The 13406-nt window shown below is 36.6% G+C and overlaps 1 long non-coding RNA gene across 1 annotated transcript; it reads right to left on the reverse strand.

The window, feature by feature from the left end:
* Positions 1-11290: 11290 nt before the first annotated feature.
* Positions 11291-12878, reverse strand: LOC145064237 (uncharacterized). The gene is made up of 2 exons (XR_013688053.1): positions 11682-12878; positions 11291-11471 (listed from the first exon to the last, which is right to left on the reverse strand). It is a non-coding gene; the product is annotated as an uncharacterized LOC145064237 (long non-coding RNA).
* Positions 12879-13406: the final 528 nt, after the last annotated feature.

The raw sequence follows: 13406 nt of genomic DNA on the forward strand, positions 1-13406 counted from the left end.
GCAATTGATTTACAGTTAAAGAAATTTTGGGTTTTTGAGAAGATAAGGAAGGGAGAAGTAGCCATGGTTATCTGATTGAGGGTTTTTGTGTTTTTAATTGAGAGAATTAGTGTGAGGGCAGAGAGTAGGTGGAGACATTTTGCCGGTGGGAGATCGGAGATTTGGTGATGACTTAGGTTTTTTTTGGGGTATTTGAGTAAGAGAGAGAAGAAAGGTGGAAAGAAGGTAATCGCACGGCGAGCCTTTCAAACTTTTCAGAATTTCATTTCCCCCCAGAGAAGAGATCCCGCGTTTCATTAAAAAAATATAAAGCGACATGGTTACACGACGCCCATTTTATGTTATGTGCCCTCCGTGTTTTTTTTCTTTCAATGTGACACTTATTTTAGGGCGCGCAAAAGTACGTGACCTAAATCCTTCTAATTTTTGGAGAGATAACATTATTTTTAGAGAACACACATTTGCGTATCATAAAATACCGCGTGTCATGGTTCGCACGTCATTAAAGGGTATTTTTCTAGTAGTGCGCGCAATCGTGCGAATGTATCTTATCCATTCGCTAAAGTTCGATCCGTCAAAAGTCACTTTTTGACAAAGGCTCATTAGCGTGAATGAGTTAGCAGCAACATTGTTCGCGTTAGACATCTACAAATAGAAAGGAACAAAGTTTTATTAGAGTTAAGTCCCTAATTAACACCCAAAATGAAAAATTAGGGCTAGGACCCAACAACATTATTTACACATTAGAAAAGGGATGCCGTAATCCAACATGCAAATAATTTTGAGGTAAGTGAATGATGATTCACTAATTCTTCACCATGAAAAACATAAGCTTAAGTTTTAAATGTATTGAGAATTCCTAGATTTCTTTGAGATTCATTGAACTTTTCAATGACATGTTTAAATCTCGATATGCCCCTCTAGTTTGTGACTGGGATGCCGAGGATCAAAAGCGGGTGTGAATAACCATGCAAATATACGTGATGCCCTCATTGTTACATTCATCTATTCGATGTGCCGGTAAACCACACACACTCCATCGAACTATGACAAACAATGAGTCACCCTTTACTACAATTGCTTAGAACCAATTAGTGTGCCCGTTAACCACACGCGCTCCACTAACTTCTCAGCAAGGGTACAAAGTGTAATTTCATGGGATTGCATCAATTCACTTTTCCTAAAGTAACTAAGATTGGGAATTTTATGAAACACGTTTAGTTACTTTCTATAGATTCATTATACTTATTAATGAGGAGAGGATTTCCCTATCCTACCCGTTCGGCTAACGACCCTCTACCAGTTAAGCAAGCAATGGGTGTGAGTGTACACCCATTAAGTGCCATTTTATAGGCAGCAACCTTATACCCACCTTATAGACTGACTTCGTGAATGAGGCCTACTAACGGTAAGACTAGCATTTTAAATCATATATATATATATATATATATATATATATATATATATATATATATTAAGCTTGTAATAATATAATAGTATAGTGTTGAATTTTAAACTTGTAAAATTATAGGGTTTGAAATTTAAATTATTCAAATTAAACTTTTAATCACAAAATTTAAATTTCAAAACTTGAGGACAAGTTTTAAACTTTTCAAAACATAAAGATCAAATAGCAAATAATATAAATCAAACAATTAGATTATTTAAATTTGATCTAGTCAATATTACTTGCAAGACAATTCACCAATTCAATTCAAATAATCAATTATTATCATATAAGGAAATTATTATTCAATTAAATGGTAATTATCTTTTTCTTGGTCAAGAATATACCCAAATATATGATAAAATTTGGATTTTAATGACCCAAAACAATTAAGGCAAGTATCCTCAAGCTAAATAGCAAGAAATCCCGAAATCAACTCTAACTGGGGCTAGAACTCGCCGAGTTGGATCTACTCGCCGAGTTCACCAGTCAGAATCACAAAAATCGAATTTTTTCAAGCAAAAGCAATCAACCAAAGCATCAATTCAATAGGAATCAATCAAAGCTCTGATACCACTGATGGGTTTGAGCCATAAGAACTTTCCTATGTGCACATGCAAACCCTAATGCTTGGATCTGGGTTTCTCTAATTGAACATGCAATGTATCTAAGGCTTGCAATTCTAGATCTAGTGTAAACAATTGAATCATAGCATATGAAATCAGATCTAGAAGAATACCTTAAGTTAATTGCTTGAAACTTCCTGTTCTTGGAGCTAAGAGTCACAATTGTCACTCCTCTAATGGCTTACAAACACCAACTAGCAAGAGGATGATCTTGAGAGAGAGAGAGGAGGTGAGGAAATCGGCTCTAGGGTTTCTTTCTTTCAAGAGTAGTCGATTTCCCTCACCTATGGGATCTATTTATACTATGAGCTACTAGGGTTTCACCCTTAACCCTAATTGAATAACTTAGGCCCTAAGAAATCCAAAGATCCTTCTAGATATGAGGCTTGGACGATTTTAAGGTATCCAAACCCTAAAATTCGTCCCCCTTAATATCCATAAGGATTCATAGCTCGAAACACAACTATCATACATTTGACAGTTTATGCCCCTTTATTCAATTAATCTCTTTAAGTCACCAAATTAATTCTTAATTAATTTATGACTTATATCAATCAAATAATATTATTATTCCTTTAATATATTACTCTCATAATATGTTAATAATATCTCTTCTCTCTTTACAAATCATCCTGTCAAGTTGCTATGGTAAAGGCAACCCAAAAGGACCATGCACAACCGGGTCAAGTACTTACCAAATATAGTTACAGCCTTAGACACTAATCCAACAATATCCTCGACCACTTTAAATCTTTCGCAAAATTACAACTCTGGTCCCTCCAGCTCTAATTTAATTCGAATCAGATCAATATTTTACCTTTTTAACCCATACTATCTAAAATCTTTACAATTCAACTCTATATGTTACCATTTAGGCCCTAAGCTCCCAAAATCTCTTCAAATTAAGTCCCAATAGATTACCAAGTAGTCCCCACCCTTATAATTATTTACAGAACCAATCCAAAACTTACACGTTTAGCCCCCGACTTCTAATATTGTAACAATTAACTCCTCGAGACCAATTCTTATTATAAAATTATTGATTTTAGGGCTACTATCCATTCCTCAACTTTATCTATTTATTCATTTAATAAACGGGGTGTTACACAAACTATAAATCAAATTACCCAAAATGCCCTTAGGTCAAAATTAGTCATCCCTGGTCAAAGTCAAAGTTAACGGTCAAGGTCTAAAAGTCAGTATTTATTCCTAGCGGAGTACGCCCTGCATACCAAGAGAGAATGCCCAACGTACTGTGATGTTTACCAAAAGCGGGGCGCTGACCGCGTACGCGCAACCTACCACAAGGCACGTTCAACATATGTAGGTTAATCCCAAAACTCCATTATGAGCTTATTCCTTAAATCCTTACATCCAAAACTCAGATCCAAGCCCAAAATGATGTCTTAAATCATAAAGTTTCCAACTTTATGACTTTGCATGGCTATAAAGTGCTTAATGTCAAAAACCCTAAGTTCTTAACTCAATAAGACATCAAAACTATTGTATGGAAGGACCAATATCACATTTTTATGGTTCATAATAGTTCCATAATGGATAAAGTTTCCAACTTTATCCATTTGAATGGCCCTAACAAACAAGATCTAGTCTTTAAGTCTCAAAGGGACCCAAAAGTGCATCTTTTACAACTTAATCCATTAAGTCCAAGTCTCTAACCTTCATATCTAAATCAAAATGATGTTTAGATGGATAAAGTTTAAAACTTTATCCATAACAAGGTCACAAACCTTCAAGATCTAAACTTTGTGCACTTAAAGTGACCAAAAGCTCATAACACTCAACACTAGCTAGATCTTACAATTCCATCATCAAGATTCAAACTTTATGCCTCTAGGAGAAAGATCAAGGTGCACAAAGTACGAATATACAAGTTCCAATGCAACCAACAGTTCTTTAATTGTAACGCCTCAAATTTCATGAAAATTTTTTCATTTTTAATTCTCAAAATATTACTCAAATTCAAGTCATCACATAAATTGTAAGTTATTATCAAAATAATATCAAAGTATCCCAAAATCCTAAATCTTCATAAGCCGACGCATGTGTACAATCATGCCTCCGCCTTCCCGAGATCTACAGAAGTACTTGAAACACATTTAAATCGACACAGTAAGCACGAAGCTTAGTGAGTTTCCCAAAATACCACATACACAAATAATAAGCCTCTCGTGGCTATATCTCGATAAGGACCTTTTGGTCATGTGTCTCAGTGAAGACCCTCCAGTCCCACGTCTCGGTATAGACCCTACGGTCATAGCTCAACATACATACAAAATAATATAACAACATAAGTTACAAAGAAAACATGCATAATAACACATAAAGCAGATAAGACCCTCCGGTCAATAATATAAATAAGATCCGATCAATAATATAAATAAGACCCTCCGGTTACGCGAGCATTACCACACAGGTAAGTATAGTGAGAAGACTCACCTCAACCGCTACACGATAAATCCTACACTGCCGCTGCTACTGCGCACTGGCTCCTGAATTGGGCCAAAACAACCCAACACCATAATAAAAAACTATGCAAGGCTACACCCCAACACTATGCCCCAAAGATGGCCCCACCCAACCAGGCTCACAATGACCCAAACCCAATGGGCCCACCAAGGCCTAACAAGAGATCCACAAAAGGCCCACTAATGGCCCATTTTCGAAATTGGGTGCAACCCCCATATGGGCCTTATCCTAAGACCAAGGCTTCTCTTAGCCCAACAATATTCTCAGATGGTCCAGAGGCCTAAACAAAAGGTCCAAACAAAACGGCCCAAGGATACGAATCCCAAAACACAACAAGCCTACAACGAGACTACATGAGGGAGTATCTCCCCTGGTATGCTCAGCGTACACGCGACTCCTGATCGGGGAAACTAGACCAGTATGCGGGGCGTACTGGGACTTACGCGGGGCATACAGATCAGGACCAAAAACTCTATTTTCGACTTAACCACTTCAACCCAAAGCATCCAATCCTAAATGAAGCTTCATTACAAGCTCCTAACCGATAAAGTTGGAGACTTTATCAGTTTGCATGTCTTAATGGGACCCAACTTCCAAAAAAAACCATCAAGACTCTCTTAAATCATCCTACCACGTGCATGAAGAGGTCTAAACAACCAAGTTCTCATTCTTATGAATCAATGCAACCCAAGACACTTAAAAGGACAGGAGATTTACTATGGAGTTCACCAAACTCACAAAGCTCCAATCTTGGGACATAAAACCCTATAAATGGACCCAAAACCAAAACTATCACAACAATGAGCAAGTTTCAAACTTGATACCTATGGAAGATGCACCAACAAGAGTAGAACTCAGATTCAAAAGCTAGAAGCACAAGCTATCCTCTTTCAAGGTTCCTTCTTCACCAAGAGCTTCACCAAGAACACTCAAATGAGCCTCCATATTCATACAAGCTAGGGGAAACGAGATTAGGGTTTGAGAGGGCTTGGAGACTGGAAATGGTGGCTGAAAATGAGGCCATCATGTTCCTTAAATAAGGTCACCTCAAAAATATTAGGGTTTCTTTCTGGACCTAGTACGCCCAACATACTAGGTGGCCTTCGCGATCATGCAAAGCGCATGAGTATGTTGTGCGTACACAAGTGTACGCCCCACATACCCAATTGCCACCCATTTCTCAATAAGGACTAAACTTGCCATAACTTCAAACTATAATAACTTTTTTGTTATAAGTCCGTTTCCAACGAATCTTATATCCATGAAAGGTGGTGAGAAGCCCTATGATTCTAGCAACTCATCAAAACCTTAAAACTCTACAAACAAAACCCAAAATTCATAAAAGACCGAGCCAACGCCTTTACCGATACTCTTGGGCTCTAAAGCACAACTCGAACCCTTTTATCACACAACCTACCTTATCCCCATCCAAAAAAGGGCCTAAACCTTTCTCTTTAAAATCCTTAAAACCTTCTCATGCCCGGGTTACGACCCACGAGCCTTAAATCGTCAACCACCATATTTTGGCGGGGATTGGTTTTGATTTAATCAGTTTGTTTCTCTATTCCTAGATCTCATTGTGCAGGTACTCTAATTTAAAACCCCAAAATAAAAAAAAGTTATGGTTTGGAAATGACCACTCCTTGTATTGAAGACAAACTTTCTGAGCTATCTCAGTTAGTTATGATGAATGAAAGTGACCAAAGTGTGCAAGCCTCGCCTCTTCTTTGCGATTTTGCGCCCAAAATAGATGTCATTCCGACATGTGTCCATATTTACAAGGAGAATGGGAAGAAGTGCAAGAAAGGGGAAGCTACTACTAGTTAAACCAATGGAGTTATGGTCAACCTCAACATGATCATTGGTGGGACAACAACCAATCTTAGGGATACAACCAATACCAAAGCCCATACCAAGCTTGGAGAAATGACCAATACAAACCAACTCCACAGTTCCAACATCCATATCCTCTACCTCCTCAGCAACCTAAAACGCCAAGCATGTCCTTATAGGACATTGTGAAAAGCATTGCCACTCCTACCCAAAATTTCTAGGAAACAACCCAAGCTAGCCTCAAAATCTTAGAGCAACAAAGAACACAACTTGCTCAATCAATAAGTATAATGGAAGCTCAAGACAAACTACCATATAAAGAGAGCCCATGACATAGTGTATATGCCATTCCTTTGAAAGATGAGAAAAGTTTTGATGGCCAAAAGAGTGTTATATGGAGAAGAGGAAGAATGAGTAAAAGTGGAAGAGGCTGTTAAGGAGGAAAAAGAAATTGAGAAAGATGATAATGAAACTATAGAGGAAGTGTTAGGTGTTAAGGAAAGAGAGGTTGAGCCACACACTATCATTGAGAAACTAATTCCAATTGTATAAAACCCACAAGATCCGGAAACGATAAATATGTCGTACCCTTCAAAGGATACGTATCCCGAAAAGGAAGACGTCGAACCGATCACCAACTCGACCACCATGTCAAAGAGGGAAGAGTTGGTTACCTTACTGAACAAGTACAAGAAAGAATACGGTTGGATGTTTTCTATTATCAAAGGTCTAAGTCCAGTATAGTTCTATCGTTAAAAGAAAGTCAAATACAAGAAAAGAGTCCCAATGGAGGTGTGGAAATTAAAAAATGTCGGCACGGGGTAAATTTGCAAGGTTAATGGACATCGATTGATGCCATTTTATAAAGGTTTTAATTCAAATGTCCAGGATGTCATCCATTTGGATGCCCCAAAGTGTTAAAGTGAAGTTTGGAGGCGTCACGCCAAAGACATTATAGAAGGACATTTTTTGGTAGCATTGTGCTTTCGTCTTTTATAAACCGAATAAAATGATTTTGATTTTTTTTTGTTTGAAAGTGATAATTTTTGGAAAATTTCAAGCTTCATTCTCACCTTTGGTCCAAACTTTTGTTGCCCTTTTGAAATCGGGACTTTACGAGAATCATTTTGGCCAAAAATCAAGTTTTTAGAAAAATTCAATTTTTTTTTGAAGTGCAGGAATCCGTGCGGCCACTGTGCAGCCCATTCCTTGCATGAGTAGAAAGTACCTCCAATTCCGTTCAACATGTACGACCAACGTACGGGTTCTACGCGGCCCGCATGGTTGATTTCGACACTTACTATTTTTTTGAGCTTCAGTTCGCGTGGCCTTTACACGACCATTATGCGACCCGCAGAAAACGAAGATTCATGTTCTGGTCAATCAGTTAACTTGCAGAAAAGAAGAAGCACTCGACGCGGCCCACACCCTACCTGCGTAAGCTGTGTTGACCGTAATTTAAGTGGGTTGACTTCTGTTGACCAACATTGACTGAGGTTGACTATCTTGACCAGATGAATTAAATGGCAACCCTTCTTCTTCCCTACCCCTATCACCGTCTTCTTCTTCCTTACATATTCTTTTCCCTCTCAAGAACACCCACCTCCATTGAATTCCCACACAAAAACTTGATTTCACAGAGATCTACCGATTGGAATTTCACGAAACCACCGCCACAAACATCTCATGTTGCCCAATCCTTCGATTTAGGTTATTTCTGCCCTTACCTTAAGCATTGAGGATAATGCTTGTTCTTAAGCTTGGGGTGGGATATTTCCTTTTCTTTTTACTTTTTCATGCATTTTTTCTAATTAGGTTGCATATCATATTAGTTTAAGCTAATTTGCATTCATTTTTTTTTTTTATAAAATTCCAAAAAGATTTTATTTTCTTCTTTTCCACTTTTTAATTTTTGCATAACATTTAGTTTAGGACATTAACATACATGTATTTTTGTTGTCTGTTTATTCTTACCCCCTTGGATGTCATGGAACAAGTTCATAGTTATTGTATCATTATTGGTCCAGGATCTCGTTATTTTCTCACACATCGAACCGGGACCATTAGGCCGCAGTTTGGGACTTCATACTTGGGATCAACTGTTGGAGCTTAAAGGGGTAAGTGATCATGGCCATGTAGTTTTCATGAAGAATTATGCATGCAATACTAACAACTATAAGATATACTATAACAATGGATGTTCTTAGCGATGCGGTCCATGCCGTCGAGAGGATCATACTTGATCATGTTTGAATTGTTAGGATGAAACACCGGTGCTTGTCCCCGAGTAGAATCCATATCCGGTCTCTTTACATTACCATTTTTTTTGCGATTTCCTTAGGTTTTTAGAGAGTCTTTTAGCCTACATTTAGACATTTTCGTTATATTTCTAAAAATCACAAGTTTGAAAAGGAGTCTACATCTCTATGCTTCACATATGATCATTTTCACAACTTAGACCATTCGGATTATTATTACTTTTCGGTTCCACTTACATACTTTTGGGAACCAAATTTCGAGTAAAAAACTTTCCTTGATAAAAATTTCGATATGTTAGTACATTACATTCAAGTTTCCTCCTGTAAAAAAAGTGAGAAGCTCAAGCCAATTCCATGCTGTGATTATGTTAGATGGGTGACTGATTCAATTTTTGAACAAAATTTTATTACATTTTGGTCACCCGGCGTTCGATACTCATTTATTTAGGTATGTTTTATTGTATATAGATCAAAATGTTTTTCGAAATTGGTGATTTTAAGGAGTCTGTTGAGTCGGATACTACGGGAGGTTCGAGCCAACACTAAGTGAACTGATTCGTACAACGGTGCCCGAGCGATAAAACCCAATCATACATGAGAGTAGCCGATAGATGTGGGATCATAGAACTTTCACGATAAGAGTGTACACTTAAATAAGAGCTCCACACAAGCCCATCCATATGCCTTCCCCTTATTACAGATGTTCTTCATTGTATGCATATTCCATTGGGGCTGCGACTAACCATCCCTCCTTACTCACCTAGAAGAGTTGTCCTGGCTGTGGTTTATGGTTATTTTGTCATCGGATGAAAAATTCATGAGATAATAGCAAGATCAATTCTAACCATGTTGACCAACTGTGATCAAATTCTATGGTTCTATCCATTATTTTTATTTTTCCTAGGGTAGTTCATCCCAATTTCATTTTAATCTTGTCTTACTTGAGGACAAGTAAGGTTTAAGCTTGGGGTGATTTGATAATTTTATTTTATTTACTTCTTTTTATAGTTTATTTTATTATATTTCATTCATATTTTAGTTAATTTCCATGCATATTTTCCTTTTTGTTATTTTATGACTATTTCGGGTACACTCTAGTTTCGTGAGCATAATTACAGGTTTTTTGGAGACTAGTGGAGCGGGATATTTGGGAGGCGATTGGACTTGGTGAACAATAAAGATTTTTGGGCTTAATATCTATTAGAGGTGATGCATAAAATGGGCTTTAGATGGATGGAGCATGGAAGAAGATAATCTCTTAATTAAACGAAGATGGAAGAATTTTTCGAGCATGCGAGAATAAATGATCGGGCGATTACGAGAGCTTTGGAGGATTTGGAAAATACAATTTGGGCTCAAATTGAAGAGAACTTGAAGAAAAATGGTCTATAAGCTGATCGAACTCAAACCGGGCCAATGGACTAAGCTATGGAGGCCCAATACTCAAAGAAGTCCCATTCTCCGTTAGTTCACGCAGCCCGCATGAGGTCATGTAGGGGAAAAATCGTGATTTACTTTTGGCTTCTATTTGAGGAAGTTTGGTGGGACTCTTTTGACACTTCTTCACATCCGATTTTGGAGCACTTTCTCTGGAGATTTTGAAGACTTTGAAGGGCAAGAACACTTGAAGAACATCATCTTTTCATCTCTAAATCTTGCTACATGTTTGGTACATTTTACTTTAGTTTTAGTTTCTTGAGTTTAGCCATGCTAGGCTAAACTAATATTGGTTGACTTTGATGAAATCATTTGAATGTTTGTTGAATGTTGAAGACTCCATGAACTTGTTCTTGAATTTTTATGAAAATGTTTTGTGTTTTAACATCTTATTACTCCCTGTATGTTTTTATTCATAAGTTTAAATGTATTTGTAGTGATTAGTTGACTAATTTCTTGATTAAGTAAAAGACCCTCAAATTAGCAAGAAACAAGTTATTCTTTTATTGGTTTTACTTCACACAATCATAAAAACATTTTCTCCAACATGGAAGTGGAAGCATTTGACTCCTCTTGGATTTGGTGACTTTTTGGTTCTTAATGCTAGTTGACTTTTTCTAATTACATGCTTAATGGAAATTGTGACTTTAACTAAGGAAATTGTTATGAGCTTCTCTAACCATTTTAACAACTAAGAAAAGTCTAGGTAATCTCAAGCTTCTTAGAGTACTATATCCAAATTAAAGATTTAAAACAAATATTGCACCATTGGATTCTAATGATATGTTCATCAAATGTTCAAGTAAGGTAACCTTAAGTCAACCATCTTTCTCTTATTGATTTTACAGCAAACTCTTGTTTTTGTTGAATTGTCTATTTAAATCTTAGTTTAGTTCTAGTTTTATTTCAAGTATTTCAAAAAGACCAAAACCCCCATTTTTAATTTTATTGTCATTTTATAAGTATTTTTGCAAAGAGATTTTCATAGAGTTATAAAATTGAACCAATCTCCGTGGATTCGACTCCTTTATCACTATACAATATTTTAGTGTAAAAGATTTAGGGTTATTAATTTGTTGGCCTCGACAACCATCAAATTTTGGCGCCGTTGTCGGGGATTGGTTTTGATTTAATTAGTTTGTTTCTCTATTCCTAGATCTCACTGTGCAGGTACTCAAATATAAAACTCCAAAATAAAAAAGTAAGAAATGAACACTCCTTGCATTGAAGACCAACTTTCTATTCAAAGCTTAAGAAATAGACCAAACATTCTATTCAGTTTATCAACTAAAGATCCCACTTGAGTTAATGTAAACATAATTCTATCTAAAAATTCATTTGGTAAAAAGTTGATGTAAATCTAACCATCCTCTCTGATACATCCTGTAATAAACCAAGAATGTCTAATGTATTAATCGGGTAAAAATACTTTCAACACATAAATATAGACCTCATCCTTGACGACCAGAGAAATCTTTGACCATGTTTCAAATGTGATATAAACATATGAACATATCAAGTGATGTAGTTTTATTTTGTCATAGAAACAAGAAAGAAAATTACTAAACTTAATAAATAGATAAACCGTAATACCTATCAACTTTCTTCATAACAACAATCAATTTCCCCCATTTCTTAAAAGAACCTGAAAACAATAAGATCTGGCATTGAAAAATAAACCCAAAAAGTTTTAGGTTTGCAACCAATTAATACACACCTTATCATCTGTTTCTAGACCTAACCTTAAATAGTGAGACTCGAACCTGCAAGAATTCAAAATAAATGCAGGATTAACATATTAATCTAACATGAGATTTGGATGAATATAAAAAGAAATTAGAGATTTTTTATTCGGGGTTTCTTTAGTAGTCTCTGGTGAAAAACAGAACCGGGGAAGGATTCACACAGGAAGGTAAGATAAATGGCATTTTTATGACATGTAGGGTTGGAGGTGGCTTGGATTTTGTTTCGTAATCCAAAGAATGGTACAACTTGCTGGTAGCGTTGTAAGGATGTCGGATGAGATTGTGGTGGCAGAAAGGGAGGGGACGGGATGATGATGTTGGTTGAGTTTAGGGTTTTATTGTATCAGTGGTTGCTGGTATCAACAGTGAGGAATGGTTGTGAGGAGCAAAGGAGTAGAGGGGGAAGAGTGGGTGACTATGGTGGGTTATCTCACTGATAACAAAATATGAGAGAGAATAAGAAGGAGATATGGAGATTACCCTGAAGATGTTGCCAAGACCTATGAGGGGGGGGGGGGGGGGGTGTATGTAGAGGTCGTGAGGGATAATGAGGGAAATTTGTGCAAGATGAAGATAGCCCCGTATTACTTGATGGTTGATAAGAACTGAGATTCAATGAATCTATGAAGAATGAAATAAAACGAGGAATCGTTTCCCTTTGTCTTTCTCTTTTTCTCTCTTTCTACCAAAGTCCTGCCAGCTGCTCCTTTTAGCCCTTGAAGTCCAGCGCTGATTGCAAGGATGGCTGGCTGAAGGGCTCTCGATGTCGACTGAGAGAGAGTGGGGAGAGGATTTCTTGTTATCAAATTTGACATCAGAATAATGAGAAAGAGGATTTCTTGTAGCGAAAGATTAGCGGTTTAACAGAGAGAACTGTGTAGGGGGGCGGGCCGACAGAAGAGTGTTGAGGTTTCCAAAAAAGGACTGAGATGGGAACGATGGAAGTGTGTTTTTCTTCAAACCATAGTGAAAATAAATGTTAATATGATTTGACCTTATAAACAGTGAAATAACATTGGGTAAATGTCACTGTAACCCAACCAACTATCGAGGTTTGTTTTAAATGATCCATCATTTTATTTATTTATTTATTGTAGTTTAGGGGTACAAAGTCCATTTTTACTTGTTAATAAAAGACAATGACTTATAATTTTCGGTTTCCATGATGATAGGGATTTTCTCACTAAAAAAGAAATAAAACTAAAATCCACCTCACCTTACATCTCATCCAACCTTTTCTTCTTCCACAAAGCTTTTTTTGTCGATCCCAGTCACAGTCACAAAAACCAACCACTACTCTTCCTCAAATAGCTTAAGATTAAACTCCATCATAATCGACTCAAGATACTAATTTTTTCTCCATATAAGGTTGAGATAAATACATACGTCTATACAACATTAGAAACTTCGACCAACTAATCAATACATTAGGAAGTGAACTTCTCATATGAGGTATGAACTCGAGAATGACATATAATCCCTACACAACAATATATATATATATATATATATATATATATATATATATATATATATATATATATATATATATAAACACCATACAACAATATCA

This window comes from Lactuca serriola, chromosome 7, assembly GCF_051521515.1.
Source record: "Lactuca serriola cultivar US96UC23 chromosome 7, Lser_US96UC23_V15, whole genome shotgun sequence".
Taxonomy (NCBI): Eukaryota; Viridiplantae; Streptophyta; class Magnoliopsida; order Asterales; family Asteraceae; genus Lactuca; species Lactuca serriola.